The sequence below is a fragment of the Ochlerotatus camptorhynchus genome, unplaced genomic scaffold (genome assembly GCF_037179485.1).
Source record: "Ochlerotatus camptorhynchus isolate MF236.1 unplaced genomic scaffold, CSIRO-AGI_Acam_v1.1 ptg000402l, whole genome shotgun sequence".
In the NCBI taxonomy this organism is placed as follows: Eukaryota; Metazoa; Arthropoda; class Insecta; order Diptera; family Culicidae; genus Ochlerotatus; species Ochlerotatus camptorhynchus.
Window position 1 is genome coordinate 2,034,516 of NW_027040888.1, and position 15,764 is coordinate 2,050,279.

Genomic DNA, 15,764 nt, shown 5'->3' on the forward strand with positions numbered 1-15,764 from the left:
CCGTACCAATCATTTTATGGCTGTAAACAATACGTATACTTTAGCACGCATTATCACCCTGAGCAGACGCACGTATACTTATAAACCCATTTATGAAAAGATATCGAATAAACAGCCGGACGAAAGACGGATTATCAGAGCGTATAGTAAGACATTTACACGGTCACCAGCTCCCCCCGGTGCACACGTTTAATCATAGTAGCGACGAGACGGGAGAATGATGATCTTGAAAACGAAACCGCTGCCACCGCCTTCTCCTTCGCGATATGGATATCTTTATATACATAGAGATAGATGAATATTCAGCCGATTCCGAGAGATGAAACCATACCGGTACAATATATTGACCTCTCCCCTCCTTAGCTTTAGATGTGATGTGAAATTATCGAAGCGGATCGCGTTTTTCTCATAAAAACGCACCAAGGTCATGCAACGGTAGATGCAATTTCGTTGTACAGTGCGTTTGATTTCGGAGCAAAGGACGCCACCGAATTGATTGATGCAAATTACTCAATGAAGGTTCAAGATAACACCCATGGCCTGTCCATTGTACAATACATCACCTCATTAAAATCAATCAACCCAAAAAAAAATGCAATGCATCATCATTGATCGGCTCTATTCGCGTCAAACTGAACACCGAACACCTCAGTTTTGCGCCAACTCACGCCAACGTGTTCGGAAACCAGCCACACAGTAGCAAAAACCACGTATCTATACTCACTAGCTCACTCACGACGTCAGTTCGCACTCAATTATACACATAAATTCGCAGTAATCTTGTACTGTAGAGCTTTACGTTTACAAGTGTTGTTTTTTTCTTCTTCTGGTAGGATATTAATAAACTGCAAAAACGATAATATTTTCTGGTTTATCCTCTCTGCCAGCACTGGTGTACAAGGGATCGCTATTTGGTCGACAGAAATGGCTCTCCAATCAAGGTGCAAGTCCCGCTCCAAAAATTGAAGTCTCTACCGCAGCTGATAAGCCCGGCACTCTTGCTCACAGTTGCTACCTAGCCTCTGATTCTGTTGTTATCTAGCTTTCATTCGATGTGGTAATTACTGAACCAAAGTCGCTACCAGACCTTGAATTGCCACACTTTTCCAACTACTGGGGGCAACGGTAGCACTGACTTTCAATCGCTTTATTGCATTCAAATGGAGTGACACTTGCCAATCGAATCCGAACCACTTTCCACCACAACCGTAAACGACCACATTCATGCACGTGCGATCAACACGCATCAAATCCCATCAATTCCTTCCACAGCACATTCACCAGCCACAGATTTCGCTTCGCAAACAGGTTTTAGGGTTAGTGAAATGACAACGCCACCTTTCTAAACCGCTTGCGGATGACCAACAACAACCGCGACTACTTAGCTCAACGACACTCACTTCAATGCCCTTGGCGAACCCCAAACAGGTCGGAATCTGGCTGAAATCCTGACAGAAGGTACAACTTTTGCACTTTTGCTCGTAACCCCGGAATAGAACAACACGAACGAATCTGAATCACCGCGAGTCCCACCGCAATGGTCCCTAGCAAATGACTATTTATTTTTGAACCCGGGTGCTCAAATGAACGAGCACGTCACCGCGATAGAGAGGAACTACGACGCAGCAACGACGGCCACGACGACGGCGAACTGACTGACTGAGCTCGGGGAGTTTCGCAGTGCGGACGAACAACTCTTCTTCTGTATAGTTGAGAGACCGTATTAAAGGTAATTTGGTTAATCTTTGTTGAGTGCGCACATGCGCTTAGCACTTTTCCGAGCCGACGCCACCGCACGAGAATGTATTGCATATTGCCTTTAGCAGCCTACACGTATCAAGGTGAGTGGGGTGTAGTACATTATTATAAGACGGGTGAGTAAGTTGTTTTGCTTCTTTTTTATTTTTATTTTTTTTCCTTTTCTCCATTCATCACTGAGCTTTGGTTGTTGGTGAGAGTGCTTACGGTGTGTATTTACTGGGTAAGTACATTATCACGCAGTTAGTTGGGACTTGGACCCAAGCAAACCGGTCGGAAGGTTGAGTTGAGTTTCTGTTCATTTTAGTGAGATACTTAGCTCGCTGTCTATCCTGAGCATCCTTAGAACTCATATTTGAGAGCCGTTCACAAATCCGCAAAAACGTAAGTCACTCATAGAATGAGTAAATTTTTACTCAAATATGAGTAAATGTTACTCAACTAAAAATATACTAATTCTATGAGTTACTTACGTTTTGCTAAATTGAGTGAATGGGATTCAAATATGAGTCAGATTTATTTTCCGTGTAAGGCCAACGTGAAAGATTTTCTTCCTGAAGGATTTTTTGCTTTCGCCTTGATTTTTTTCTTTGTTAAGCACCGACACCAAGAGCCCCTAGGTCTGCCTCTGCTGCGAGGTTCTACTGAATTTCAATCGAGTACTTGCTTGCATTCCATTTGCACCATTTCGCAGTGTTTGACCGATCATCCTCCAATTACGTTCTCAAATTTGAGTTGAAATTGACAATCGAGGTAAGCATTCGAAATCCAATTATGAGGTCACTAGGCACGAATTACATCACATGAACCAGCAGCTTTTGAGTGCTCTTCGCTGTTACGCTGTTGCGATTGAATGGATTCAGAAAAGTTTTGTAAGGTTTGCTTTCCGTCAGCTCCCCTGGAATGATCCAGTCAATCTTCCTAGTTATCCCGACCGATGCAAGCTGATTGATTTGGAATCCCCCTCTGCCAGGCGCCTCAAATTGCAACGACTTTTTATTTTCGACCTCATAAACGGCAACGTGGACTGTCCCGAACTTCTGGAACTGATTCCGTGGCATACTCCTCCTCGGCGATTCCGTAATTCTCCGTTACTAGCATATCCATTTAACAGATTGAACTTTGGATTCAATAATTTGACAGTGAGCATGCATAAGGGCGTATACGCGATGATCGATTCTCTTCGTCGATTTTCTCTTTTGTTAATAGCACGTTAGATTTAACGTTTCTCGGTGCGTTTGCTGTTGCTTTTGATAGCCAATACAACCTGTTACAACTCTGCATTGCACAAATTCTAGAAAATTGTTTCGCTTAGCTGTAGCAATGAAAAGAGAAAATCGATGAAGAGAATCGATCATCGCGTATACGCCCTTATGCATTCTCACTGTCGAATTGTTTTGATTGAGGAGGTTAGAAGGAAAGGGGTGCAAGTGACTTTGATCGATTCTCTTCATCGACTTTCTCTTTTGATAGCCACAGCTTTATAAACAGATTTTGCGCTATTTCTGCCACAAAGGAGGTTGTCATCTAGCATCCAGAATGGCACACCAATCAAGGAATGTGTTTGCAGCTGAATTATTAACGAAAGAGAAAGTCGATGAAGAGAATCGATCAAAGTCACTTACACCCCTTTCCTTCTAACCCCCTCAATCCTTGTTTTCGTTCCTTGAATGATGTTAGTAACGAATTTGACTTTATGTTGACCAAAAATGTGTTAAGTGCTAGAATAAGAGGTTTAGATTAAATGTTTTAAAAAAAAGTTAAAAATGTTGACCAAAAGTTCTTGTCTATTTGTAAATTTTAAGTGTCTATATTTTTAGGCATTCCTGAGCTTTTTTCCTATTTTTTTTCAAAAATCGATCAAGGACATTTAACATATTTTATTTTTTTTTTTACTTTGAATTAAAAAAAATCAAGGATGTCATTTTGAAAAAAAAAAACTCAAGATCCAGAATGGCCGAATATTAGCTAAAATGTGAACAAACAATTATGCAAAGTTTCACGCAAGTCTGAGATCACGCTTATGTTTCTTCCAAGTTCTAAAATCATAAAAATTCCAGAAATTCAAAATCCTAAGAATTTTTACACGTTTGAAATGTAGGTGTTAGTCTAGGATTTTTTTTTCAAAATCCTGGATTGAGGAGTTTTGTTTTTATCTATCCGGATTCTTGAAATGTCTGAAGACGCTAGGCAATCTTGGAGATATGCAGGGTCAAACCAAAAACGCTTTAAAGGTAAGTCCGGTTAACTTTTTGGAACTGGATTCGAAGAGTTCCGAGGAGTTAGAGGAAAGGTCTAATCAGTACAATTGAATGACGTCTACATGGATGTTCGATGTAAATCTAGCTTGTAGGACTTCATGATGAACAAGAGTTCTTGAGAGGAGTATTTCAAAGGATTTCTGAGGAATGGAAACAATACTAATGGAGCAATTCCGATTATCTAGACTTGCTTTCTAACAGATTTTTGCATGATCAATAGCTTCAGTTCCAGATTCCTCTGGAATTGATATCTAAATCTCATTTATTTGTCCTAGAAATCCTCAAAGATTACGCTGAAAGTCATCTATTTAGGAGCTCTGAAATCATACAGCTTTGATTTCACATCTCTCTGGAAGTGTCCTCTAGTTCTTTTGACTAGCATTATCGGTTGATTGGGTTTACGTCTGAGGTCTTTTGAAGATATCCTACACATGCCAGGATGTTCTTCAGTTTTTGTTCAAGGCCTATCAACTTGTCCCAAGATCTTAGGGACAGCTCAAGAATTTCAAAAATCTTACAATGTAATTGATACAGAATTTGATGAAAATTTCTTTTAAAATTGAACCTAATCAAACTCCTTCAGACTGATAATTCAATTTGCGATTTTCTTGAAGATTGTTGTACACCTCCACAATTGAGTATTTCCAGGCTAAATAGTAAAAAAAAATAATAATTTAAGACTCGACCTTCTCCGATTTGCATGAAACTTTGCATAATTGTTCCCGTTGTTTGCATTCACATTTTTGCTAAAATTCGGCCATTTTGAATCTCGAAAAAAAAAACTGACAAATCTAGAGTAACATTTGAAATGGGCCTATGTCCAAAACGTAAACAAACCAGAAAATTAATTTTAGAATTTTCCGCCTCTATTCAATTCATATTTACGAAAATTGAAGTATGTTAGGCATTTATATACACCCAACCGAGGGATGTAAGATTCACTTACAATTATGTGGGATTCATCATCAGAGGATGTTAGTGGAGACCGCATGAACCGAGGATGCGATATACCTAGCAGCGGTCCAATGCAAGAAAATTGGAGACCGAAAAATGTAGAGTGTTAGTTATGTCGAAAAAAAAATAGGAATCCGATTGCCGACTGGACTCGAACCAAGAACGCTTCGATTATCAGACCTGTGCTTTCTCCACTGCTCTCTCCATGCTCCTGAATATGGATTGCCTAAAAGCAAACATGAAGCGCTCATTTTCTCGCATACTCGACTTCGTATGCTTTTTTTGCTGGAGGGATTCGAGGCAAGTGTGTGCGTCGTTCTACAATGTTCTACAATGTGCGTCGTTCTACAAGCTTACTGGTATAGTCGAAAGCGTAGATAGAACACGAAATGAAAAAGACAAAAAACCATTACATCGCCTGTAAGGTCAACTTCTAACATTCGCTGCGATGTTCATGAACAGAGGATGATAGGAAACGGAACTAACATTCATTGTAATAGATTTTTGGTTTGCGTGTAGTTCACAATAACAATAGTAACTGTATCTCAGTAAACAACATCCAAAATATGCGAAAAGCTTTCAAAAATATATGAAAATCGATAACAATTTAAATTCATAAATTAATAAGCCTTTGTGTGAATCTTTCAATGGATAGGCCCTTTTTGTTAAGCCGTTGTGCTTGTCATCCGAAATGGTACGCCCTTTGCTAAGCCGTTTCGCAACGTCAAATAAATTCAAAACAAATCATCGGCCCTGCCTCAAGCAGTAGGGCCTAGCTTTGGTTTGAAAATTTTCAATCATCGGCCCTTCTACGTCACTAGGCTTTATCAATGAAATGAAATAAATGAATGGTTGTCCGTTTTAGCGTGCCTATTAATGCATCGAAAAATTTCGTTCATCGACCGTTTCGAAAATCGAGTTATTTTTAATGATTTTTCTCGACTAAGCGGAACTTTCCTACACGATTAGTAGCTATCAAGCGGTGCTAAAGAATGGTATCAAACCCGATTTGTTTACGTTTTGGACATAGGTCCATTTCAAATGTTAGTCGAGAAACGGTGTATTCAAGATTTTTCAACAAAGCAAAGGCATCAACAAATAAACACTGTAAAAAAAAATCAAGAAACTTTGGGGTAAAAATCCAAAAGATATTTAAAATTTTAATAAAAACAATTAAATACTTGAATCTTGTTTAAATACTTATCATTAAAAAGCTTATGTTACGCGAAAATTTCATGCTGGACACTTACAAATTAAGAAAAGTTTTTGAATAACAGCTTTGGGACAAATTTTGGAACATTTTGTTTGAAAATTATTTTGAGAAAAAAGTAATATTGCAAAAAGTATATCTTCAATTTTCATATTAAAAAAAACTCATGAAAAATGAAAACTTTTGAGACATTTAAAACCAGTAAATATCAAAAAATAAAATTTCACCAAAGATCAAAATCATGCTTGATTTTCGTAAACAAAAATGAACAAGAAAACAACTGCAATTGATATTGTGAGCTGTGATATCGCAGCTCGGAGATTGAGTTTCATTAATTTTGCTATACACCCGAACGCATCCGAAACTACTACAAAGGCTGCAGCACTCGCTTCGTGTTTACCATCGGTGAAGAGCTAAAAAGAGATAACATTATTATACCTCCTCGTTCTAAAAAAACGAGCTGCAACGGAATCATTTTTGCGTCGATTCAACTCTCAGCGTCAAGTTTAAACGTTTCGAATAGTCTCGCAGTATCAAAGAAGCTTGTAAAATCAATATCAAGCATGACATTTTGCTCCAGTACTACGCGTGATATTGAGAGCGTATGAGAGCCGAAAATTTTTAATTTGTAAATGATTATGCCATTAACTTGAAAATTGACAAAAAATGTAAAACAAGAACTTTTGGTCAAATCCTTTTCCCTTTTTGCTAGTACGCTTTTTTATGAAATTTTTACACAATATTTGTGATATTTAAAATAGTTTTCTGTGCAAAGATTACTTTAAAATAGTTGCTAACAAGAAGTTAAAACATATGACCAAAAGTTGAAACCGAAACCTTCATTCGCAAACCTAAACCACAATCGGGTAGAGGATAATTTCTCCTACCTGTTCATTATGTTGGTTTGCCTTTGCGGACTTCGGTTCGCGAGAAAATGGCCTTATAATGTTTGTTTGCAAAATGGAGTTAAGGCCAGAGCTTAACATTATTGACTGCCTAGGTTGAGTGTGAAAGCACTGCACTATTCAATCCATTGCTCTGTGCAGACCGTTTGTACCAAACGGTAAAGGACGAGGCAATGAAAGAGCCAACAAAAACATTCAGTCACTCACGAGCAGGCGACGCACACCGCTTGACTTCGCTCACACAGCATGTAATTGAGGCATTTTTCCATAGAAAATGCACGCTCAGTCATTCAAAACAAATATTGGGTACTATCACGGCAGAATAAACGTGTTGACTGAGCTACTGACTGAGTGCTCGGCTGTCAGTGATTCGTTTACCTCTGAATCATTCAGACTCTCACGAGGCAGTAAATGATGAGGCAGAAGGCAGTTCATATTCATATCAAAATGACTCAATGAACCTGACTGTTTTGCGCACTGGTTAAGGCCATTTCAATTGTTGGTCTTGATATTATAAATTTTCAAGTGTCCATGGTTATGAAAACAGTGCCTACTGCTATCTGTAGCTTCATTCGTTCTGGAAATATTAACACAAGAATCTAGTACTTTAACTATTTGTTTTGTATTACTTCTGCGTTAAGTTCACCAGTGATGACGAGGGGAGATACCCCTCATCATCCCTCTCCAACGGGGGAGTTTTGGTAAAGAGACATGATCAAACCGATTGTACCTTCCTAAAAAAATGTCCTTGCTCGCTTTCTACTCTCTATACACAATTATCACACTGCCGTACTCTAACGGAACTATCAACTCTATACTTTAATCTCCTCATCTATCGTATTAAAATTAACACTTTAGTCTGTTATTTGAAATTAGCATCTTCAACTATGAAGAATCTAGTGCATTCTTGAAAATCACGAAAAATAGAAAATGCTCCCCTTGACCGAGGAGTGCTCCGATCAGCTCAAAAATTTGGCCCCAATCGGAATGACCTTGATTCATAATCAATACCACAAAGGAGCTTAAAATTTGAAGTCAAAATCATCATTTCTATAGCAAAAGCCTTCGCAAGTCTTCTTCAACAATTAAGACATATCTTCAAATCTGGCATCCCTGGTTCAATAAGATATTATCGTCAGTAGTAAGCTTTTATCGGTGTCAAAATCTTTTGCAGGGCTGGTAGTGCTGATGCGATGTAATAGTAGTGACTTTAGTGACTAAAATTACGGAAATAGTGACCAAATAGTGACTTAGAAATTCAAATACGGTTTGATATTGAAATAAACTTTTTATGTCATGGAACTTAAGGGGGTATTCCCAATCTTTTGCCTTTTTTCGGCCTGTTTTTCAATTAATTTTTTTCAAGGAAAATGAATAGTAATGCGCCTAACTCTTTGGGATTCTTGTTTATTGAACATTAAAGTTTACAAATAAAATTTTTTCGACATAAAAAAGACATTATTGACGTCACAAAATGGCGGCAAACAGACCCCTGTTCGCCGCAAATGCCTGGACGGGCGAAGACTTTTCTCTGGAACGGCTTCATCTGAAACAGATTTCGTGATGAAATTAATAATCTGCATAAGATTCTCTGGAGCTTCTCCCGTTGGCAGCAAAAAATCTTGCAAATTAACAAAATGGCGGCCATATGAAAAAACAGGCGATTTTTAGCCCGCTTTTTTGCAGCTTTAAGGTGCTTCAAACAATGTTAAATGTTAATATTTTTGGCTGAAAGTGGGAGAAGCTCCAAAGAATTTAATAAGGAACAAAATGCGCAAAGATTCAAGTCAATATCTCTTATAGTTTCTGAGAAAAATCTTCGCCCGATAAAAAAAATGTGGTTTCGAGAAAAACGCGTTTAAAGTTTTGACTTTAGTTAAAACCATTTGGGGGTTCTTACCATTAGTCAGCTATGCCTGGACACCGAATTCGCTGATCGGAAAACGGCTTGGGGGGATGAAAGTATATAGTCTAAAGTACAAAAAAACGTGAAAAAAAAATTTGATTTTTTGAAAAAAAAAGATCGGGAATACCCCCTTAAAATCAAATTTCATAAATTCCTCTAATTTAATCGAATTACTGGAATCTCCTGTGAAGAGCATTTGAATGATCTACTTTTGCTTACGTTGTACATGATGACTAGCAAATAGTAATTCCCATTTTTTATGATCTTGAATTTGATTCTGCGTTCGAAATCTGTAAATATTTGATATAGGGTAAATTATGGCTTCGGCACCCATTGACTGTTTTCGGCAACCGAAATTGAAACGTTAATTTCACTGTATTTTCCCATCAAAACTCTTCGCTGAATGTATTAAGCCGATTTCTTACCTTTTCAGCTTCAATCTGATTACATTTTTACGACTGTGCAATCCTGTTATGCCATATATTTCTTTAAATGAAATATACACACTACAAAATACGGCTGATTTCGAGTTGCCGATAATAGAACAGCTGGTTAACATGCAGTTCAAATGGAAAGGGTGCCGAAGAAAAAGAGACTGCCGACAATAGTCACACTCACCTGAGAAGTTTGGAGCGTTGTAAAAACATGTTCAACCCGTTTTCATCAATTCTGTCGATTGGAATTGGTAGAACAGCAAGCAGCAGATAAATGTCAACAAACAAACCTGTCATGTATGAGTGTGACGCTGAGAAATCGCTAATAGAAGTTCGGACGCTGCTTAGATTGACGAGAATACGTAAATTCCCCTATCTAGGTAGATAACATTGATAATTTGCTATGAACTTTTGACAGATTTTCTTCAGAATGATCTTAAGAACTTTTTTAGAATAATTCCCCTTATATTAAACTCGGAGGCAAATAAGCTATTACAAACATAATATTGCATTTGAGAAATTCTGTGCAGAACAATCAACCAAATTCTTGGAAATAGATTATTTTCGTAGTTCGGAATGCTTAACATCAAATATCAGAATTAAATTGGACATTTTATACGATGGATGAGAAGATGAAATTAAAGAGTTTATAGTTCCGTTATAGTGTGGCAGTGTGAAATTTGTACATAGAAAGTAGAAAGTGAACAAAGGACAATTTTGAGGAAGGTACGAATAGGGTAGAGCATCTGTTTCCCCCTGCCACCACTGTAAAAAGGGATGATCGCCTATTTGCTATCTCTGATGTGCAGAAACAGTTCTATCGATTGTTTCACACTCAAGTCGTCATCTGACGTAGACAACTACCCGATTCGTACCTTCCTCAAAATTGTCCTTTTCTCGCTTTCTACTTTGTGTATACAATTTTCACACTGCCGTACTATAACGGAACTATCAACTCTACTCCCTGAAGGCTTCTTCCATAAATCCATCCTTAGAATTTCCATGCAATTAACCTCAGAAATTTCATAAATTTCTGCTTAGAATCTTGGACTTCTCTCTTGCATTCAACTGGAAATTCAATTCGTATTGTCTTTAGAATCCCCATAGTATTTCCTCAGAATTCTCAAAACAAAAATCCATCACAAACTTTGAAACTCTTCTCAGAATTCAAAGGAATTGAACCCTCAAAATTCGATTCCATTGGAATTCTTCTTGGAATTTATTTCGAACTCTTTAGAATTCTCTTGGAAGAATCATTGTAAATCACCCCAGAATTTTTTTAGAACTATCCGGAGAGACCACCTTTGGAGTTCATTGGATTTCCATGGAATTTTCATCAGAGCCCCTTTAAGCAAATTTCCAGAACTAATTTTGGATTCGTATTAGAATTGAACCTAGAATCCTCATCCAATCATCATAGAATTCTTCTCAGAACTCTCGTTAAAATGCACTCTCAATTATATTAGAACTATTCCCAAAATTGTTTCGGAACTAAATTTTGTGTTTCTAATAATTTAAACAATAATCAAAAGCGACGCTCGTATGTGTTAAGCCAAGTTTAACTATATAGGTAAACCTGACTTAAGATTTAAACGCAGAAGAAGAAATCGGTCCTCAGAGCACTTAATTTTACATGCGACTTTCGTAGTCTGTACTTTGGTATTGTTCTCTGATATATCTTGGTGTCATCCCTAGAATCCTTTAAAATTCTCCTAAAATTTACCTTGGATTTTTTAAAGTTCTTAATCATCCTTGAAAGACTTTTGAAAATCTATCACAGACAAATACCTTTGGAAAAATCATGTAAATTTAGATGCTCTGAGACTGACATATACGAGCGTCAATTTTGACATAAAATTGAGTCATAGCAGACGCGAAATTCAATCAAACGAACTTTTCGTTGAGTAACGAATTTTTCAGTCTCGGAGAACTTAATTTTACATGACATATTTGCTTACGTTTGATCTTTTATGTCACAGATGGATTCCGTCACGTGTAAAATTAGTTATTTCTAAGTACTCAATTTAAACATTTTGTTGATATTTTTAATTTTCACTCTATTTTAGTAGTGAAAAAGTGACTTTAGTGACTATTTTTAGGGAAATAGTGACTTTAGTGACTTTTTGGTGTAAAAAGTGACTTTTTAGTGACTGGTTTCAAAATAGTGACCAAGTCACTAAAAAGTGACCTGCTACCAGCCCTGTCTTTTGTAACCAACATTTGTAAAGGGGTCAGGTCAATCATTGCCCTCCTCACATCACTCGACTCACAGAGCCTCCAAAGGGAATGAAACAAATATTTACAATATTTTAATTTAATTACTACTCGCCTGTCGATGTTACAAATCAACGAACTTCTTATTTTTCTTCTTCTTCGCATTTCAAGCTTATTGCTTATCGCAATTTAGCTTATTGCGTGCTCTCAACTTGATGTTCTATATGTACTTCCCACAGTTATTAATTGGGAGCTTTCGATGCCTGAACCATTTTTGCATTAGTATAATTGTATGTTAAGTACAAACATTCTCAATCTGTGCCCAGGGATGTCGAGGAACTTTTCAACTCGAAAAATTCCTAGACCGCACCGGGAATCGAACCCAGCCACCTCTCGCATGGTTTTGCTTTGTACCTGTCAGTGGCGTCGCCCTAATCTCAATCTACCTGTTCAACAACTCTCAAAACGTAAACAAACAAAGCAATATTGGTTTCAATGGATACAAATCAGTGAAACTAGAAGGCCCCATGCATTTTGAAACTGATTTGAATGTTATCATGACCCTAAATAACGTTTTCAAAGTTGTTGAACAGGAATAGGCACAAAGTGAAACCGACTCTTCCCAACAGTTTGCTTTGTTTATTTTGTGCAAACTAAACTTTCAATCCAGCTAACGGTAGAGGAAGTTATTGCTTGTTACGCGATAAATCGTTCTACTTATCGTACTGCGCCTGAAGAGATTTCGTAGTTAAACTATGACGAACTGGATTCAATTAGGCGAACCATGTCCAAACCAAACTGTTACTGTAATTGGTTTTTGGTCTTTGGCATCCAGATAAAGTATGGTAGGTTAGCGGCGGCAGTGGTGTACTGGTAAGCGTGATTGCAGGCCTGGGTTCAATCCCAGTCGGCGCCGCCGGGATGTTCTGAGGCATAACATCTTTGATCACACCTTCCTTCGGAAGGGAAGTGAGGCCGTTCGTCCTCAGTTCATGAGTTGATGGGTCGATAAGTGCCTCCCTGGCGTCGGTAGCATTGGTACTCAGTACGTAAAACAAGATCGACGGAAAACAAATCAAGGAAAAAAGTAGGGTAGGTGAGCCAGTTTTGGCACTAGTTCGTAGGGGTAAGAGGGGCATTGTGAGCATCCCGTGCCCCAGCTTGGACTTCCGGCCGTTCGGAACAAATTGGTTGGTGGTAGGATCAATATCATAATGACATTGAACCTACTACCAGTTGATTTGTTTCATACAGCTGGAGATCCAGAGCCAAAGTGCGGGATGCTCACTATGCCCCTCCTGCCCCTAAGCATATTTAGGTTTCACATTTTTTTTAAACAGAGACGCCCATGTGTTGAAGTAAACTATATCATTCAATTGAAGTTAAGACTATTCTGAATATTAAAAATTAATGTAATGTCGACCTAAATGCCCCTAATGTGGGCCCATTAGAGAGATGCAAAATTTGAAATTTTTGCTCCACAATACTTAAACGATTCCAAATCGGATCCTGACTAACCTCTCAAAATTTGAACCCATTTGGTGAGAAACTGAGATGGCACAAACCATTTGAAGTTTGTATGGGAATTACTATGGTAAAACAAAGATTTTTGTTCATGTCTATCTAATAATTCACCATATCGGTCTGCTTCAAAAGCTTTCAAGTGTGCTTGTAGGAAATTTTCCCAGCTACAACTTTGCTCAAGACCACTTTTTGATTAAATGCAAGAATCGAAAGTTATCAATGGTTCAATGCGCTGATGTCTTATGATCATGCTCAATCAACTGCTCAGCAGGCAACATTGGTGTTTCTGGGGCGTTCAATAGGACACAAAAATCATGGCTACTATGTCACACTGCAAAATACAGTGTTGTCTACAGAGCAGCTGCTTGATCATGTCATAAGTTTACGAATCTCTTAAATAATTAATAATTTTTCCTGTCTCGTTTTACATAGAAACGGTCTTTAGCAAAGTTGTAGCTGAGAAAATTTTCTATAAGAATGGCTATCAAACTGTTTCGCAGCTCAATATGGGAAAAAACTAGAACAAAAAGTTGAGATTTCCCATAGTAATTTACATATAAACTTCAAAAGGCTTGTGCGAAGTCTGTTTCTAACCAAATGAGTTGTAACTTTGGGAGGCTACTCAGGACCCGATTTGAAACCATTTAAGCACTGTGGAACGAAAAAGTCGAATTTTGCATCAGTCTAGGGCCCATACATAAATTCAGCAATCGACTAAATTTTCAATAGCGACCAAAAATATCCATTAGTACCGTCCCAATGACGCGTTCATCTAAATAAAATTGATAAATAGCAGATTCTTAGCGATGGGCCCAATCTGAGATCCATAGACCAAAAATAGAGCCATTTCCCCTATCTTTCACATTTGAGTCACAATAATCTAAACCATTAATTTTAAATTTCTAACTCCAGTGCCAGTTTTGACATCAGTTGTTCTTTTATAGACAGTAGGTATGCTCCAGTTTTTGGCTTTAGTGATTATTTCAATGAAGCATTCTTCCTTTTGCTAAAAGGTACAATGGAATCACGCTGGTTTTGAAGCAAATTCAACATTTTACTTATAAATTTTAAGGATTTAAAAAAAAACGAGCGACAGTTGAGATCATTTCACTAGGGAGGGCCACTTGAATATCCAAGCTTATATATATAGCACAGTCAAACAGACATAACAATTGAATATTTCTCACTGTAAAACATCGTCGCTAAAACATTACCGCTATCTGTTGAGTACACTGTGAACAGATGGCGGTAGTGTGTAAACGTCAAACGCAAGGGAATTGACTATGAGCGCCACAGGTGGCGGTACTACCAACTACGATACTTTTAAATTGTCAGTTAAATGCTCGTTCGATGAACAACTTGCGAGTGTTATGTCTGTTTGTCTGTGTCTATAGCATATGGGACTGATATGCGATTATAGGCAGTATAGTACCATGATCAACAGTATTTAGTTTTTATAATAATTTCCACCATGACTTTCCATCTTTGCCAAATTGGTAGCCTGTTACATGTGCAAGAATTATGATCGGAATCTGCTTTTCGTACATCTAAAAGTGCTATTCCGAACGAGTACAGTTCGTTCACCACCTGTCGGTGGTACTCCGGGGTTAATTCACACATTCACTAGACTACCCGAAGGAACGAGCCGACGGGTAAAAAAATAAATAAATAGAAGCAAAAAGGAATTAAGCACATGTTTGCGTTTGCGATGGCGATGTGTATAATTACATATATCGCTTTTTTTTGTTTGTGTGTGCACGAAACAGCGAAAGGTCACTAACTAGAACTAGAGGATAAGTTGTTTATTTTGTGTCGGGTGCAAAATGCCAAGATCGATGATCGTTGATTTTATTTTATTTTCATTTTAGTCTTTCAAATAGGTACTAAACAATGAGACAATTTATCACATAAATAACAAACTGCATACAACATTGTTTCCTTGAGCATTCTACCGCTTGATTAAGTGAGGGCTCAGCTGTGCTTAGCTTATGGCTGCCGGACGCGTCGTGTGGAAATGACCGGCTGGATATGGATATGACTTAGGGACGAGAATGTTATCATTAACAAATGGCCGTTGTCAACCTTGTCCTTAGCAGAGGGCTTCATTAACCCTCCGTTACTCGCGCCAACTTTTGTAACACGAGTACTCGCGCGTTGTACTTTGTACAACAGTGTGAATTTTCCATTGCCATTTTGCAGCCGAGCTACCAATCGATATGAAACCAACGGGTATTCCTTAATAAACTTGTTTTTAACTAAACAAGTTAAACTTTTATCACAGTTAACCCCCAAAAAATGCGGATAATAGAGAAAATGTGAAAGGAAACCGCGTAAACGGTATCCGTACTACGTGGGATTTGACTTAATTGGTTACAACATGGAAAATCTCGAGATCCTGACCAGCTAGAATGTAACTGTCTTCGGCAAAATTGTTTTAGAGATCATAACTTTTTCGCTGGTGGAGAGTAGTTCAGAATTTTCTCACTACGTAGCGCTAGTATACATGTAAAATTCTCGCATGTGATATATCTCGAGATCCTGACCAGATAGAAAGATACTGTCTTTCACAAAGTTTTTCAGGAGTTCAAAGTCTATTGC

The 15,764-nt window shown here is 37.9% G+C and overlaps 1 protein-coding gene across 3 annotated transcripts in view; it reads right to left on the minus strand.

The window, feature by feature from the left end:
• atl (atlastin GTPase) overlaps positions 1-15,764 on the minus strand; it is a 56,997-nt gene that overhangs the window by 33,229 nt on the left and 8,004 nt on the right. The window contains exon 1 of one of the 3 annotated variants that reach the window (XM_065233486.1): positions 1,401-1,634. The exons of 1 other annotated variant lie outside the window; for it this stretch is intronic. The gene's annotated coding sequence lies outside the window, so the exon portion shown is untranslated. Of the gene's footprint in view, positions 1-1,338; positions 1,635-15,764 lie in introns of those variants that run through there. One more of the 3 variants, XM_065233487.1, reaches the window with a different exon arrangement.